Below are 16,163 nucleotides of genomic sequence, written 5' to 3' on the forward strand. Positions count from 1 at the left end.
GCGCCCCATGGTGGTTCTGACATGCCCCCAAGTTCGAGAGCCACTGTGCTAACCCAGTGGTTCTGGGCCTGGGCTCCATGTGAGAACCACGTGGGAGAACTTTAGAAAAATGCCAATGACCTCTTGACCTCCCCCAAACTTGCTGGGCAGTTCCATGAGCAGCAAGCATGAGCCACTGACCCCACACGGCTTTTTATAAGGATCCTTGAAAGACTAGATGCCAAGTGCCTGGCACATGGTTGGACCCACGAAACGGAGCTTTCCCTGAGAGGTGAGTGGGGGTCCCACTGAGCCCCAGTCCAAGCCTTTTAGCTTCAAGATCCAGACTGGCTTCCTCATCCCACAGCAATGTTCCCCACCCAAAAAGGAGGAGAAATATTTCTCTCCAACTTTTAATCAGACCACTTACTCATTAAAAGTCTCAGGCTTTTTTAAATTATTGAAGGTTTCTAGTGATAATATTTTAATTTATCTTTATAAATGTGACAAAGCTCAGCTTGTGCAATTGTCTGCATGGGCCCGATTCAGAGACCGTCAAGGAATCCATGAGCGATGCTCTCGGGGATGCTGGGGGAGCCAGCAGGAGGAGACTGAGGGCACAGGCCGTTAGGGTGCCAGACTCTACAGAGGGGAGCCTCTCCCCTGCACTGTGCCCCTGGCCTGGCCTCCAGCAAAACTAAGAAGTCTGCACCTGCTTGGTGGGGGGTGGGGAAACTGCCGGTCGGGGGGGAGGGGGCCTGCCAGATGTAGGGAGAGCTGCCAGGTGCAGGGGGGCTGCCAGGTGAGGAGAGGAAGCTGCAGGGCTGGGGGGTGGGGAACCTGTCAGGTGGAGGGGGAAAGCTGCCAGGTTAGGAAGGGGGGGCTGCTAGGTGTGGGGGGAGCTGGGGGGGTGCTGTCAGATGTTGGGGGAAAGCTGCTGGGGCAGGGCTAAGCTGCAGGGTGGGGGTAGGGAAGCTGCCAGGTGCAGGGGGGCGCTGCGGTGCCTCGCAGAGGAGTCTCCTAATGACTTTCAGCAAATGACAAGGGGTTGGAAGTGGCGGCTTGCAGGAGAAAGATCAAGCACAGCGATCTCGTTACCAGGTTGTCAAGGGGAAGGAGCAAAGCGGCAGGGAGGGCTGCTCAGGATGTTCATTCGGGCCAGGAGCAGAAGTGTGATCCGGGGCGCCTGGGTGGCTCAGTTGGTTAAGCGACTGCCTTCGGCTCAGGTCATGATCCTGGAGTCCCGGGATCGAGTCCCGCATCGGGCTCCCTGCTCGGCAGGGAGTCTGCTTCTCCCTCTGACCCTCCTCCCTCTCATGCTCTCTGTCTCTCATTCTCTCTGTCTCAAATAAATAAATAAAATCTTTAAAAAAAAAAATAAAAATAAAAATAAAAAAAGAAGTGTGATCCGGAGGCCGAAGGGAAATGTGTCCTGATGGAAAAGGAAGAAAAGGCCGCACAGTGAGACAGTGGTCTGGCCGCTCCGCTGCGCAGAGGGAGGGAGACAGGGCGGAAGGCGGTGGCTGTTCTGTGGATGGGACATCTTAAAGTGCAGCGGGGGTGGCGGCTGTGGCCACTTCTTGGTGGAGGCAGGTCTTTGCCCTGAAGCACCACGGCGTGGGCCAGCCAAAGCCCTGATGTGAGAGGCTCGCCAAGCAGGAGGCCGGAACCGGGCAGAGACCAGGATGGCGCTGGTCGCTCCCCGTCATAGACATGGCATGGCTGATGCCATGCGGCCAGCTGGTGTCCCTCTTCCATTCACCGGGTGTTCACGGAGCACCTATCACGCGCCTGGCTCGAGGCCCCAGGGAGACGGCAGGGAACAAATCAATGCCTGGAAGGGTGAACAGGTGGAGAGAGCGGGAGAGGGCTCCCGGTGGAGGCACCAGCGTGGGTAATGACCTGGGGGAAGGCAGTGTGGGGGACAGGTGAGGATGTGGACACAGAGCTTCAGGGTGCCAGAGTGCAGGCCGGGGGGGCGGGTAGGGCAGCGACAACTGGGGCATCCTGGTCCCTGGAGCATCTAGTGTGGTGTTGGGGTCCAGGGGATGACCAGAACAAGGGACCGGCCGTGGGGAGCTCAGCCGTAGTGATGGGGGCAGGCGGGTCAACGACACCGCAGGGTGTCTGGAGCTGGTGAGGCTTCCCCAGCGTCCTCTGCCCCGGGGCGCTTTGCAGTGTCACCTGCTGGCCCCTGCGTTGCCTGGGGGATGGGCTTCATCATCACCTCCTTCTCCCGGAAGAAGAAACAGAGGCACGGCACAAAAAGGCAGAGGGGCTCGCCAAGGTTCCACCCGCAGCAAGGGGGGGTCAGCTGGCTGTGACCCCAAGCATGTGGCTAAAGAACCCGGCAAGGGGTGGGGTAGGCCTGGGGCGCCCTCCTCTCTGCCAGGCCTCTCTGCCTTGCCTTTCACGTGCATCCATCCTCCCCAACCCTGCGAAGCTGGGACGGGGCTGGGATGATTATCAACTCCACTGACATCCGCTGAGACCGGGGCTCCCAGAGTGACAGTGACCCACCCGACCCCCAAGGCAGGTAGGCACAGGCAGGGGGGCCTGCCCCGAGCCCCACTGCTCCCCTCCTGTGTACATACATAAAGCACTATGGGGACAGGGAGTGGGGCAGTGACCAGCTCTGACCAGTGCAGGCACCACCCCTCTTACTGGGAAGCAGTATGGCTGAGAAGTGAGCCCTCAACTCCTTGGAGGCTTATGGTACTTGGTCATCTGATGTGCACCAGGGAAGGCCCTGGAAAGTAAGTGGCCCGCATGGGCCCTGGGAAGAGGGATTCCCCATCAGTCTGCAGGGGCCAGAGCCCACTTTGGGCACTCCAGCGGGCAGGGCAGAGGAAAGGAGGGCTGGACTGAGGAGAGGCATACAACGAGCCAGAAACTGTCCCTGGGGATTCTCAGGAGCTGAGAAAGAGGGCGGCGGCCAGGAGTCTCTCCAAATGCACGGGCCCTGGCCCAGTAGGAGTCTGTGAGGGACGGGACGAAAGAGGCCTATGGTCAGCTCTGGTGGACCCCGCTTCTCCTCGGACTCACCCCCGAGGCTGAAGGCAAGCTCCCCCCGTGCATCATACACCACAGTTCATTGGAACTGGCGGCGGGAGGGCAGCATCCGCCAATTACTTCCCATGGGCCAAGCGTGTTGGTGCATAGATTCTGATTTTAGAAGCCAGGCGTCTGAGGCCCAGAGAGGCTAAGTAACCTGTCCTGGAGCACAAGGCGCGGGAGTGGTGGATCTGCAGGACTGGGGCCACTGGTCATGCTTCAGGAGCGGCTTGAGGCCCCAGAGGCGGGGTCCACCAGCACCTGCCATGGTCAGTGTGGGGGTGGGTGTGCGCCGGGGGGGCCAACGAGCTCACAGTGGGGGTCGGGAGCGAGGCGGGGGCCTGAATGCAGGTCCTGGCCCTGCAGGTCCCTGGGTAAGTCACCAAGAGTCTTTGTGCCTCAGTCTCCCCACATCCACCGAGAACAGAAATGGCACCTGAGTCACAGGCTGTGGAGCAGGGTGAGGAGGGTCTGTACAAAGCTCAGAAGAGCACCTGGACCGCATTGATGGAAGGTCGTCCCATGAGACAGTGACAGAAAAACCCTCTGTAGGTCCGTCTGTGGGACGCACATCTCACCCATCGCTGAGGTAATGGCCCAAGACCGTCCCCTCGGAAGTCTTCCACCATCCCCCAAGTGCTGGGCTGGGGTGCGGCGTGTCTTCATTCGTAGGGCAACGCCCGGGGGCTGAGCAGTAAGTCCCACGGATGCTGGAGGGCAGGCAGCCCGAGGGACATGCCGCCCCATGTCAGCAGTACCAAGGCCCCAGCAAGCACACGCCTCCGCCTCTGGCAGCCGTGTGCTCTGGGCCTCAGTTTCCCCACCTGTAAAATGAGCGAAAGGACAACATTACAACTTCCCCAGAACATGAGCATCATGACATGCTCCCCAGAAGCACATCTGTGGTCTAAGCCCCATGGCTGGCTTGCCACCCCTCTCACCGACTCACATGGTGCGTGCGTACGGAGGACGGAAAAGTTCTGCAATTTAACAATCTGTTTGACGTTGACTAATTCAGTTTCTCCCCCACCTTTTGGACCCTGTAGTTCTTTCCTCCCGCTTACCGGCATGAGCACCCAGGAGGACGCAGGCTATTATGGAAATATGTGCTGAGTACGGTGGAAGGAAGAAGGGAGAATTTATTCTGCCTGAGGTGCTGGCAGAGAAAAATACATTTGAGCAGGTCTTGAATGATGAGCCAGGACCTGGATGAAGTAAAACACAAAGTGTAGGACCTGCAAGGGACAAAGGACAAAGGTCTACCACCCACACAGGGAGGGGCAAGTGGCCTGGCCATGCAGGATAAGACTGTAAGACTTGGGGGGAAGCCAGGCCCAAAAGCTCCAGGCTTGTGCCTTCTCCCAAGGTGAAAGAGAACCTTCCAGGGCTTTCAAGAACAGGAACAACACGATCAGATTTGTGTTTCAGAATGATAATTCTGGTAGCTCCTGAAAGCCAAAGCTTGGAAAAGAGACAGGGAGGCCAGCAGGGGCTACGGCATCAGTCCAGGTAAGAGATGATGAGATGTGAGCAAGCACAGTGGGGAGGAGGACAGGGAGGTGGGCCCCTCCCGTGCAAGTCTCTCTAAAGAGACTCAAAAGCAGGGCGCCTAGGTGGCTCAGTCGGTTGAGCGACTGCCTTCGGCTCAGGTCATGATCCTGGAGTCCCGGGATCGAGTCCCGCATCGGGCTCCCTGCTTGGCGGGGAGTCTGCTTCTCCCTCTGACCCTCCCCCCTCTCATATGCTCTCTCTCTCTCATTCTCTCTGTCAAATAATAAATAAAATCTTTAAAAAAAAAGAGAGAGACTCAAAAGCATCTGGGACAACAGCGATGCCACTGCACAGTTAGGGAACAAATTCGAAGAAGGTGGATGCTCAGCTTTGGACGTGTCGCCTCCAAGGTGTCTGTGGGGCATCCTGGAGCTATGAGTCAGGCTAGCCTAGGCTGGGCTGCAGTAACAAATGAACTCCAAATCTCAGTGGGGTAAATAACCCAAGAAGGGTGCGTTGCTCTCATTCACAAAGTCTGACGCGGGTCAGGCACGTCCCCCTCCAACTTGTAGCTCTGCGATCTGGAACATCTAGCCTGCAAGGTCATTGTGGCAGAGGAGAAAGCCGGAGAACCACACAGGATATTTTGTGGGGTTGGATCTGGGAGTCACCCGCCATCACTCACGGCCCATCAGCCGGAGCGCGGGTTCACGGCCTGACCTAGCTGAAGGGAGCCTGGCAGATACAGGAACACAGGGACACCTGGTGGCACACTGGCAGGGAGGCTCCAGGGCCCTTGGGAAATGGAGCCCAGGACAGAATCAGGGCTTGAGACACAGACCTGGACGTGAGTACGGAACGAGATCACCCAGGGGGGAAGAAACAGAGAAGGAAAAAAGAGGAGATACAAAATTCCATTAATCCCTCTGAGGTTGTATTTAGGAATTCCCACAGGATGACTCAAGACAGAGTCCAAAATCTCATATCTAAGTATCCAATTATTTGTTGTCATGTGGACAAAGCATCCAGAGTCTTTCCTGAAATTTTCAGGTTCCATATGGCACCTTGGCATAGCACAGGCAGCAAAGTGTCTAAGTACCATGCTGGTCCGCAACGTTCCCTCTGTGTAAGGCCAAGGGCCTCAGAGTTATAGATTTCTCTGGAGGAGGAGTTTTCAGAGCTTTCCATTTTAATAAATATCCTGAAAGAGAATTCACAGTATGCTTGCCTCTGAAATTCATTTCAGAAATCAAAATTTTTGCTACCAAATATTTTCCACAAATTATATTTGATTGAAATCATGTTTTGAGGGATTTCACCTTGGAGATTAATTAAAACTTATTGTTTTCCCTTGAAAGGGCTATTGCCTTAACTAAGACTAACAGAGAAACATGGGATACTTCTTCAACATGGATCTTGCAAGGCCCTTTCCTGAGGCTGGTGTCCTACTCTGAGACTATGAGGGTCATAACACTGGGGCCACATCAGTTTTTGTTCTCTACTTTGCCTTAGAGCACAGCACAGTGCTGGGTACACAGTAGGTACTTAATAAATACTGGATGGATAGATGGATGGATGGATGGATGGATTGATGGATGGATGGACCAAAGGAAGGAGAGAAGGATGGATGGATGGAAGGAAGGATAATGGATGGATGGATGGATGGATGATGGATGGATGGAAGGAAGGAAGGATAATGGATGGATGGAAGGATAATGGATAGAAGGAAGAATAATGGATGGAGGGATGGATGGAAAGAAAATGGATGGATGGAAGGAAGGATGATGGATGGATGGATGGATGGATGGATGAAGGATGAATGAATGAAGGATGGATGGATGGATGGAAGGAAGGAAGGAAGGAAGGATAATGGATGGATGGAAGGAAAGAAGATGGATGGAAGGAAGGAAGGATAATGGATGGATGGAAGGATATGGATGGATGGATGGATGGAAAGAAGATGGATGGATGGATGGAAGGAAAGAAGATGGATGGATGGATGGATGGATGATGGATCTGCCACACTGAAAACTCCTAGGGATTCAGACTTCTAAACAACAACTGCTGAAGCAATTTGGCAGAAGGGAAAGAGCACTGGATTGGAAGTCAGGAGGGCCAGGTTCCAGTGTCTACTCTCTACTGACTGAGCTTCAAGAACTTGGGAAAAATCCCTTTCCCTGTGGGCACTGCCATTTTCCTCCTCTGCTAAATGAAGGCTCCTCTACCCCAACCAACACTTACAGCCTCATATACAGCCATTTCTCTCCTTCCTCTATCCCTCTAAGCACGCTCAGATCTGCTCCACATTCCCAGTCACAAATGCACTCTGGGGAGGCAGCACTTTGACATGTGGCCAAGTGAGGAGTTTGGCGAATGCTCTTTCCAAAAATCAATTATAAAACTGCACAAGTTGACAAAAGCAAACATTTCCACATGGTGGAAATCATCCAACAGCATGCAACCATCTTAGAAGTGTTCATGCTTGAAAAGCGCTGCACTTCAGAGAAGGGTACCCATGGGCACAGCAGCTGCAATACCAGAGCTGAGGGAACTCACTCAATTCGGACCAATGGATGACACCCCTGCCTAGCAGCAGTCACAGTGGAAATGGTCGTCTTGGAGATTGTTTAGAATGCCTCTGGAAATGGCCCAAGCCAGACACAGACTCCTAGCTGACTCTAAGGCCATGTGTCCTCACATAAGAAACATGAGCAACCCGGTGAAAAGCAAAAGCCAGGCAGATTTGAAAATGCCTAAATTTTGAATGTGCTCCTCCACCCACACAAAGGTCTTTGACAGCGGATAGAAGGTTTACTAACTCAAGCTATTTGAGAATACCTCTGATCAAATACTGACTGATCCCTAAGCTAGGCAGACACAGGGGTACAAAAGCCATAAGTTAAAAATTAAAATTAAACATTAAAAAAAGAAAAAACAGCACCAGCAGCTACACACAGCAAGGGAGATAGATTTCAAAGATTTAGCCCAGGTACATTACTTCAAAAAACAGACAAATGAACAAGCAAAAATCAGAAATAACCTCTAGAAGAAAATAAAAATCCAGAGTTGATGTGTCCAGTTTTTAACCCAAAAAAATGTGAGAAATACAAAGAAACAGGAAAATATGACCCATAGTCGGGGGGCGGGGGGAGAAGAGCATTCTTCTGTTTTCAGGGGTCCCCAGAAGTTGGATTTGGTAGTGAAAGACTTCAAAGCAACTGTTTTATATACACACACACACATAAGCAAAGAATTAAAGGGAAGTATGACCATAATAAATCAACAAATAGAGATTCTCTAAAAGGAAAAAGAAATAATAATGTATCAAATGGAAAGTCTCGAGTTGAAGAATGCAATAATGATGAAAGGTCACTGGAGAGGCCCAGGGGCAGACTTGACATAGCAGAAGAATGCATGAACTTGAGGACAGAGTAATGAAAATTATCCACTACAAAGAAGAGAGAGAAAACAATGACTGAGCAAAACTGAACAGAGCCTCAAAGACATGTAGAACAACATCAAGCACAACAGCATGTATAATGTGAATCCCAAAAGAAAGAGAGAAAGGGGCTAAAAAATAAACCATAAATAATGGCCAATATGTTTCCAGATCGATGAATAACTTTACTTCAAACATCCAAGAAACTAAACAAATCCCAAGTAGGTTAAATACAAAGAGATATACAGCTATACTTATCATAATAAAACTTTTGAAAGACAAAGAGAAAACCATGAGAGAAGCAGGAGAAAACCAACTCTTCATGTATTGGGAAAAACATAACAATATGATTAACAGATGGCTTTTCATCAGGAAAAAAAAAAAAACAGCAGAAGGCACTGGAATGACACATTCAAAGTGCTAAAAGAAAAAAAAAAAAAACTGTGAACAAAAAATTCTATATCCAGCAAAACTATCCTCCAAAACTAAAAGTGAAATAAAGACATTCTCAGATAAACAAAGATCGATAATATATTGTTAGCAAACTCACCTTGTGAGAAACACTAAAGGGAAGTCCATTAGGCTGAAAGGAAATGGCACCAGATGATTACTTAAATCCACGAGAAGGAATAAAAAGCAGCAGAACTGGTAAATATGAGGGTTAATATAAAATACTCTAAAAATACATTTTTCTTAATTTTTCTCTTAAATTCTTTAAAAGACATAAGGGTATGTGCTATGGTGAGCGCTGTGAATTGTGCAAGACTGTTGAATCACAGATCTGTACCTCTGAAACAAATAATACAATATATGTTAAAAAAAGAAGAAGAAGAAGAAGATAGCAGGAGGGGAAGAATGAAGGGGGGGAAATCGGAGGGGGAGACAAACCATGAGAGATGATGGACTCTGAAAAACAAACTGAGGGTTCTAGAGGGGAGGGGGGTGGGAGGATGGGTTATCCTGGTGATGGGTATTAAAGAGGGCATGTTCTGCATGGAGCACTGTGTGTTATACACAAACAATGAATCATGGAACACTACATCAAAAACTAATGATGTATGGCAATTAACATAACAATAAAATTAAAAAAATAAAATAAACTATGACACTTGAAAAAAAAAATCATCCACAGTATATGGTTTTTTACAAGAGGAATTAAAAGGGGACACTAAAAACATTTAGCACAAAGGAAAATAGTAAAGGAGAATCAGAAGAACAAGACAACAACAATAATAAAACCTCAGGAGACATGGAGAAAACAGCACAATGGAAAATGTCAATATCATGTAATAGAAATTTTAATTTAATTAGTTAAAGTAAATTAATTTAAGTTTTAATTAAATGTGAATAGTTTACACGCTTGAATCAAAAGGCAGAGATTGTCAGACTGGATGAATAAGCCAGATATGAATGCACACTAGCTACAAGAGACAACTCTTAGATTCAAAGATGCCAGCCAGCGGGTTAAAAGGAAAAGGATGGGACAAAGACACTGTGAAAACAACCACCATAGGAGAGCTGGGAGTGACCCCCTTGATATCAGATGAAACAAATGTTAAGACAAGAAATATTACCAGAGGCAAAGAGGGACATTTCATAATGGTAGAGGGGTCAATCTATTGGGAAAATATAAAAATTATAAATGTACACACCCCTCAGAGCCTCGAAATACATGAAGCAAAAACTAAACAGAATTAAAGGGAGAAACAGACAATTTGACAACAGCATCAGAAGAGGTGTTGATACCCCACTTCTGATGATTGGTAGAACAACTAGATTTTAAAAATCAGCAAAGGGGGTGCCTGGGTGGCTCAGTCGTTGGGCGTCTGCCTTCGGCTCAGGTCATGATCCCAGGGTCCTGGGATCGAGCCCCACATGGGGCTCCCCGCTCAGCGGGAAGCCTGCTTCTCCCTCTCCCACTCCCCCTGCATGTGTTCCCTCTCTCTGTGTGTCTCTCTCTGTCAAATAAAATCTTTTCTTAAAAATTTTTAAAAAATAAAAATCAGCAAAGATGCAGAAAACTGGAGGACCCGATCATACAACTAGTGGACCCAGTGACTTTGGGACACGCCTTCTTTCCAAGCACACATAGAACGTTCTCCAGGACACACCATGTACCAGGCCATAAAACAAGCCTCAATAAACATAAAAAGACTGAATTCACACTAAGCATGATCTCTGACCACAATGGAATTCAATTAGACATTAACAACAGAAAGATCCATGAAAACCCAAAATATTTCAAAATTGCTCAACACACTGCTGAGTAACTCAAGGGTCAAGAGGAAGTCACAAGAGAATTAGAGACTATTTTTAAATTGGTGAAAATCCCTGCAATATACAAAAATGTGCGGCGTGCAGTCAACACCATGCCTAGCAGGGAGTTTGTAACCTCAAACGCCTACGTCAGAAAAAAGAATGGTCTTAAATAATCAAAGTTTCCACCTAAAGAAGCTAGAAAACAAAGAGCAAACTAAGCCCAAAGCATGCAGAAGAAAGCAAACAAGAAATATGAGACCATACATCAATGAGATAGAAAACAGAAAAGTGAGAGAGAAAATCAATGAAACTGAAAGCTGTTTCTTTAAAAAGGTAAAAAAAAAAAATTGACAGACTTTTAGCTAGACAGAAAAAAAAACAATAGAGACACACAAATTCCTGAAATCAAGTATGAAAAAGGCGGCATCATCACCAACCACCCTGAAATGAAAGAGATTATAAAGGAACACCATGAACGACACCAACAAAACACACAACGTAGATAAACGGACATGTTCCTAGAAATACACAAGTTACCAAGCTGACTCAAGATGAAACATGAAATCTAAACAGAGCTGCAAAGAAGAAATGGAATTAAGAATTTAAAATCTTCCCACAAGAAAGGCCCAGACCCACTTGGCTTCACTGGTGAATTCTACCATTTAAAGAAGAACACCAATCCTTCACAAACTCTCTGAGAAAATGGAGGGGGGTAGGTAGGTAACACTTCCCAATTCATTTATTCCTTGTTAAATTGAAACAAAAATCCTTAAAATATCAGCAAATGGAATCCATCAACATGGAAAAATGATTCTACACCATGACCTGATGGGATCTATCCCACAAAAGCAAGGTTGGTTTAACATCCAAATATCAATTAATGTAATGTACCATATTAATAGAACCAAGATTTCCATCACACGATTATGTTGCAGAAAAAGTCTTTGAAAAAATTCAGTATCCATTGATGATAAAAATTCTCGACAAACTAGAAGAAGAAAGGAACTTCTCAGACCGGCAGAAGACAATGCAAATATCCACAGTTAACAGCTACCATTGGTGTTGGTGAAAGACAAACAATGCTTTCCCCCTGAGATGAGAAAGAAGCAAGCATGTCTGCTCTTACCACTTTTATTCACAGATTCTCACCAGGGCAGTAAAGCAAAGTAATCATCAAAAGCATCCAGATTCAAAGACATCAAACTATCTTTGTTCACAAATGACATGGTTCCTTACATAGAAAATCCCCAGAGACCCATAAAGACACAATAATAGAACCAATAAACAAATTTAGCAAGACCACATGATATACAAGATCAATATATAAAAATCAACTGTATTTGTGTATACTAGCAACAAAAATCCAAAAATGAAATTAACATATCAATTCCATTCACAATAGCATCAGATAGAGTAAAATGCTTAGGAATAATTTTATTTTATTTTATTTTTTTTAAAGATTTATTTATTCATTTGAGGGAGCGAGAATGAGAGAGAGTACATGAGAGGGGGGAGGGTCAGAGGGAGAAGCAGGCTCCTCGCCGAGCAGGGAGCCCGATGCGGGACTCGATCCCGGGACTCCAGGATCATGACCTGAGCCGAAGGCAGTTGCTTAACCAACTGAACCACCCAGGTGCCCGCTTAGGAATAATTTTAACAAATGAGGTGCAAGACCTACACTGAAGTCTACCAATGTCGCTGAGGGAAATTAAAGATGATGTGACTAAATGCAGAAACATTCCATGTTCATGGATTGGAAGACTCAATATGGTCAAGGTGGCAGTTCTCCACAAATTGATCTATAAGTTGAATGTAATCCTCATCAAAATCTCATTGGGCTTTTTAGTAGAAATTGGTAAGCTGATCCTAAATTTTATATGGAAATGCAAAAGAACTAGAATTGCCCAATGTTTAAAAAGAAGAACAGGGGTGCCTGGAAGGCTCAGTCAGTTAAGCATCTGACTCTTGATTTCAGCTCAGGTCATGATCTCAGGGTTGTGAGATCGAGCCCCACATCGGGCTCAGCGTGGAGTCTGCTTGAGATTCTCTCTCCCTCTTCCTCTGCCCCTCCCCCTGCTTGCTCTCTAATAAATAAATAAATAAATAGATAAATAAAATCCTTTTTTAAAAAAGATTTAAAAAGAAGAACGTTGGAAGACTTACACTACCTGATCTCAAACTTACAGCTAAGCTTCAGCAATCAAGAGAAGGAGACATTTATGGGAGGATAGATATATAGACCAATAGAACAGAATGAAAAGTCCAGGAACAAACCCTTACACCTAAGGGTAATAGATTGTTAACAAAGGTGCTAAGAGAGTTCGATGGAGTGAAGGAAAGTCTTAGATCCAGAATATATAAACAACTCTTAAAACTTAAGAAGACAGGGGGTGGGAGAAAAGCCATTGAAAAATGGGCAAAAGAAATGAACAAACATTCCACCAAGGAAGACAGGCAAATGGTCAAGCACATGAAAGGATCATGTTCAACACCGTTAGTCACTGGGGACATGCAAATCAAAACCACAGGGACAGAGCACTGCACGCCCACTCAGGGGCCACAACGAAGGACAGGTGGAAAGGACCAAGAGCTGGAACCACGCGCCCCGCTGTGGGAACGTCCAGTGGCACCACCACTCTGGAAACTAGTTGATGGTTTCTGAAAAAGTTCTCATGAGCTCTATGCAACCCTCCACATCTTGGAGCCTCGCGCTCCTCGTCGGTGAGATCAACTTGATGATAGCAGTGCCCACTCCACAGGGACGTAAGCGCGCTTCCACTCTTTCCAAGAATCCACCCAAGAGACCCAGAACCTGCGTCCACACAAAGACGTACCCATGGCTGTTCATGGCAGCAACATTCATAACAGCCCCAACCTGGAAACTTTCCCAACGTCCACAACTGAGAACAGATAAATAAAATGTGCCAGACGCATGCAAGAAACACTGTTTCATGCAATAAAACACTGTTTTATTGAAAAATGAATGACTAACTGATCGTGCCACAACATGCAGGAACCTCAAAAGCACACCAAGCCAAAGAAAGCCAGACTCCAAGTACCACATATCATGTGTCTACATATTGTATTTATTTGCAATGTGCAGAAAAGGCAAACGCATAGAACCCGAGAGCAGATCAGTGGCTGCCTCCGGTGGGGGTGGGGAGTGGCCACCAATGGGCACAGGCTGGGAGACCAGGGGTCAAGAGATGGTTGCACAAATCTGTAAGTGTACTGAAAGTCACCAAGTGGTTTACAACAGGTGGATTTTATGATGTGTAAATTATATCTCAGTAAGTCTGTTTTTAAGACAGAAAGAAATGTGCCTCAGTGGGACTTTCATCTTCCATTCTCCATGCGGTCACCTACCAGCTGCTGGTACAAGGTGAAATGGCAGGTGACTGAGAGGTGAGCATTTCTCACCTCGCCCTCGTCACCCTCATCAGCCCCACAACGTCCCTGTGAGGTGGGTATTGCTCTTGTCATCCCCATTGTGTGGATGGAGAGACTGAGGCTCAGAGAAGCTGTACCTATTGTGTAAAATAAGGGAGTAACAGTCTGGGTCAAGCCCAGCCCACACTCCTACCCCCTTCCCTCTGCCCTCAAGGAGCTCGCCCTCCTCCCCCTTCTCCCCCTGCTTGGGCCCAGCTTGTCACTGCAGAGCCAGCCTAAAAGCCTCCACCCTGGGAGCTCCCCGCCTTCCCACTGGGTGACAGACCCCCCCCGACCTTTGCTACTTGTGCGTTTGGGCACATACTCCCTCTCCAGGCGTGCGGAACAGGATTCCCACTCACAGCCTCCTGCCCTGAGCTTCCTCCTTCCCTACAGCACAGCTCCCACTCGGAGGGGAACCCCTTCGTGCCTTGGCCTGATTCTTGGTGTGCCTGTCCTCCCTGCCCCACTAGACCTTGAGGGCTGGTCAGTGGAGTGGAGTCTGTAATGGGTTGACTCATGTCCCCCCAAAAGACATGTCCAAGTCCTAACTTCAAGAACCTGTGAATATGACTTACTGGGAAGGAGGGTCTTTGCCGATGGACTTAGTCAAGGATCTCGAGATGAAGTCTTCCCGGATTTAGGAGGGGCACTAAATCCAATGACTAATCTCCTTATAAGAGACAGAAAAGAAGACACAGAGGGGAAGACCATGTGAAAATGCAGGCAGAGATCAGGCGACATGTCTACAAGCCAAGGAACACCATGGAAGCCACCAGAAGCTGGGAGAGACACCTGGACAGATTCCTCCTTCAGAGCCTCCAAAAGGAGCCAACCCTGCCAACACCTTGATTTTGGACTTCTGGCCTCCAAAACTCTGAGAGCATAACTTCCAGTTTGTGGTCATTTGTTATGGCAACCTCAGAAAACTCACACGGTGTGTGTGTGGAGGGGCGCCTGGGGGGCTCAGTCGGTTGGGCGTCCAACTCTTGATTTCAGTTCAGGTCACGATCTCAGGGTCGTGAGATGGAGTCTCACATTAGGCTCTGCACTGAGTGTGGAGCCTGCTTAAGACTTTCTCTCTCCCTCCCCCTGCTCACACACTCTCTCTCTCTAAACACACACACACACACACACACACACAAGGTCCATGCCCCGTTCACTGCACTGCCAGTCCCACACAGGGCTGGCCCCATCTGGATGAACCAGAAGCATGCCTGAGTCAAAACCTCCTTGCCTCTCGGATTCACCACCTGGAGCCCCTCCCTGACATGCTCAGAGTGGTCTGAGGATTGGTTTTTTCTTTTCTAGAAACTCTGATGTCGCAGCAGCATCCACTGGACTCCATCTGCCTCTCTTTATGGCAAGCACCTCGCCACGTTTAGAGCAAGAGGCTCTTGTCATCCCTATAAAACAGGAGAGGAGAGAGACCACTTAGAATGAATCCCTTGAGATCAGAAATCAAATGTCCTGGTAAGTAGTAGGGACCAGTGGGAAAGGACTTTGAAACAACAATGAGCATCAACAGAGACCCAAGAGGGCTTTTGGAGCCGAACGCTCTCCTTCGTGCTCCAAGTGCAGGTGACACAGGTGTGTTCAGGCTGAGAAAGCACAGTGTCCTCACCATATGTGCCCTTCTGAGTACCTGTAGGCGGTAGTGCCGCGAGCAGTTTTACAAGTGGAGCCAAGAATTATGAACATCAACTCATTTCACCCTAATGCAACGAAACTTTAGATAAAATTGGAACAAAGTGCTGACTTTTAGGACCAGCTAAATGTAAGTCAAGGCTTACAGGGGCGTGTTTCCTGGGGTGATTTTTCCAACAAAGTCCTGTGAGGGCATCGTACAATGTCCCTCGTGTCCTTTTTCCTTGACAGCCCCACTGTGATGCTGAATTTTACGTGTCACCTGGACTTGGCCGCCAGATGCCCAGCTAGCTGGTTAAACATTCTTTCCGAGTGTGTCTGAGGGAGTTTCCAGAAGAGATTAGCATCTGGATTGGCAGACTGAAGAAAGCAGATGGGTGAGCCTCGTCCAATCCAGTGGAGGCCTGGACAGAACAAACAGGGAGAGGAAGGGCGCATTCGCGTTCTGCGCTTGGGCCCGGACACTGATACCCTGTGACCGGTCTCCTTGTGCTCAGGACCACAGACCCGACTGAACGTACACCACCAGCTCTCAGGCCCACCTTCGAGCCACACCGCCAGCCTGCGTCACGTCATGTGAGCCAACATCTAGAATGAGATTTATTATAAGGACTTGGCTCACATGGTTATTTTCCTAGATGTGTCTCCCCACCGACTCTGTTTCTCTGGAGAACCCTGGCTAATAGAACCACCCCAGAGAGTTCTTTCTCGACCATATTTGAATGTCCTCTTGGGGAGCCCGCCTCGTGCTCACCTTGCCGATCCTCCATTCCTCACCCGCTCCCCTTCTGACACCACAGACCTGGCTGGCCAACTGCCTGTGACCCCAGAGGCTCTCCGGCTCCACCTACCAAACTCTGCCCCT

At 48.2% G+C, this 16,163-nt stretch overlaps 1 long non-coding RNA gene across 2 annotated transcripts in view; it reads right to left on the reverse strand.

Annotated features, from left to right (window-relative positions):
* Nucleotides 1-108: 108 nt before the first annotated feature.
* Nucleotides 109-16,163, reverse strand: part of LOC129046004 (uncharacterized) — a 29,560-nt gene continuing 13,505 nt past the window's right edge. The window contains exons 3-4 of one of the 2 annotated variants that reach the window (XR_010409267.1): nt 14,230-14,324; nt 109-3,857 (exon numbers count right to left, since the gene is read on the reverse strand). This is a non-coding gene — a long non-coding RNA (uncharacterized LOC129046004). The remainder of the gene's footprint in view (nt 3,858-14,229; nt 14,325-16,163) is intronic. The other variant, XR_010409266.1, reaches the window with a different exon arrangement.

This window comes from Mirounga angustirostris, unplaced genomic scaffold (assembly GCF_029215605.1).
Source record: "Mirounga angustirostris isolate CCGP_5_RB_7025 unplaced genomic scaffold, mMirAng1.0.hap1 SCAF_2, whole genome shotgun sequence".
Classification (NCBI taxonomy): Eukaryota; Metazoa; Chordata; class Mammalia; order Carnivora; family Phocidae; genus Mirounga; species Mirounga angustirostris.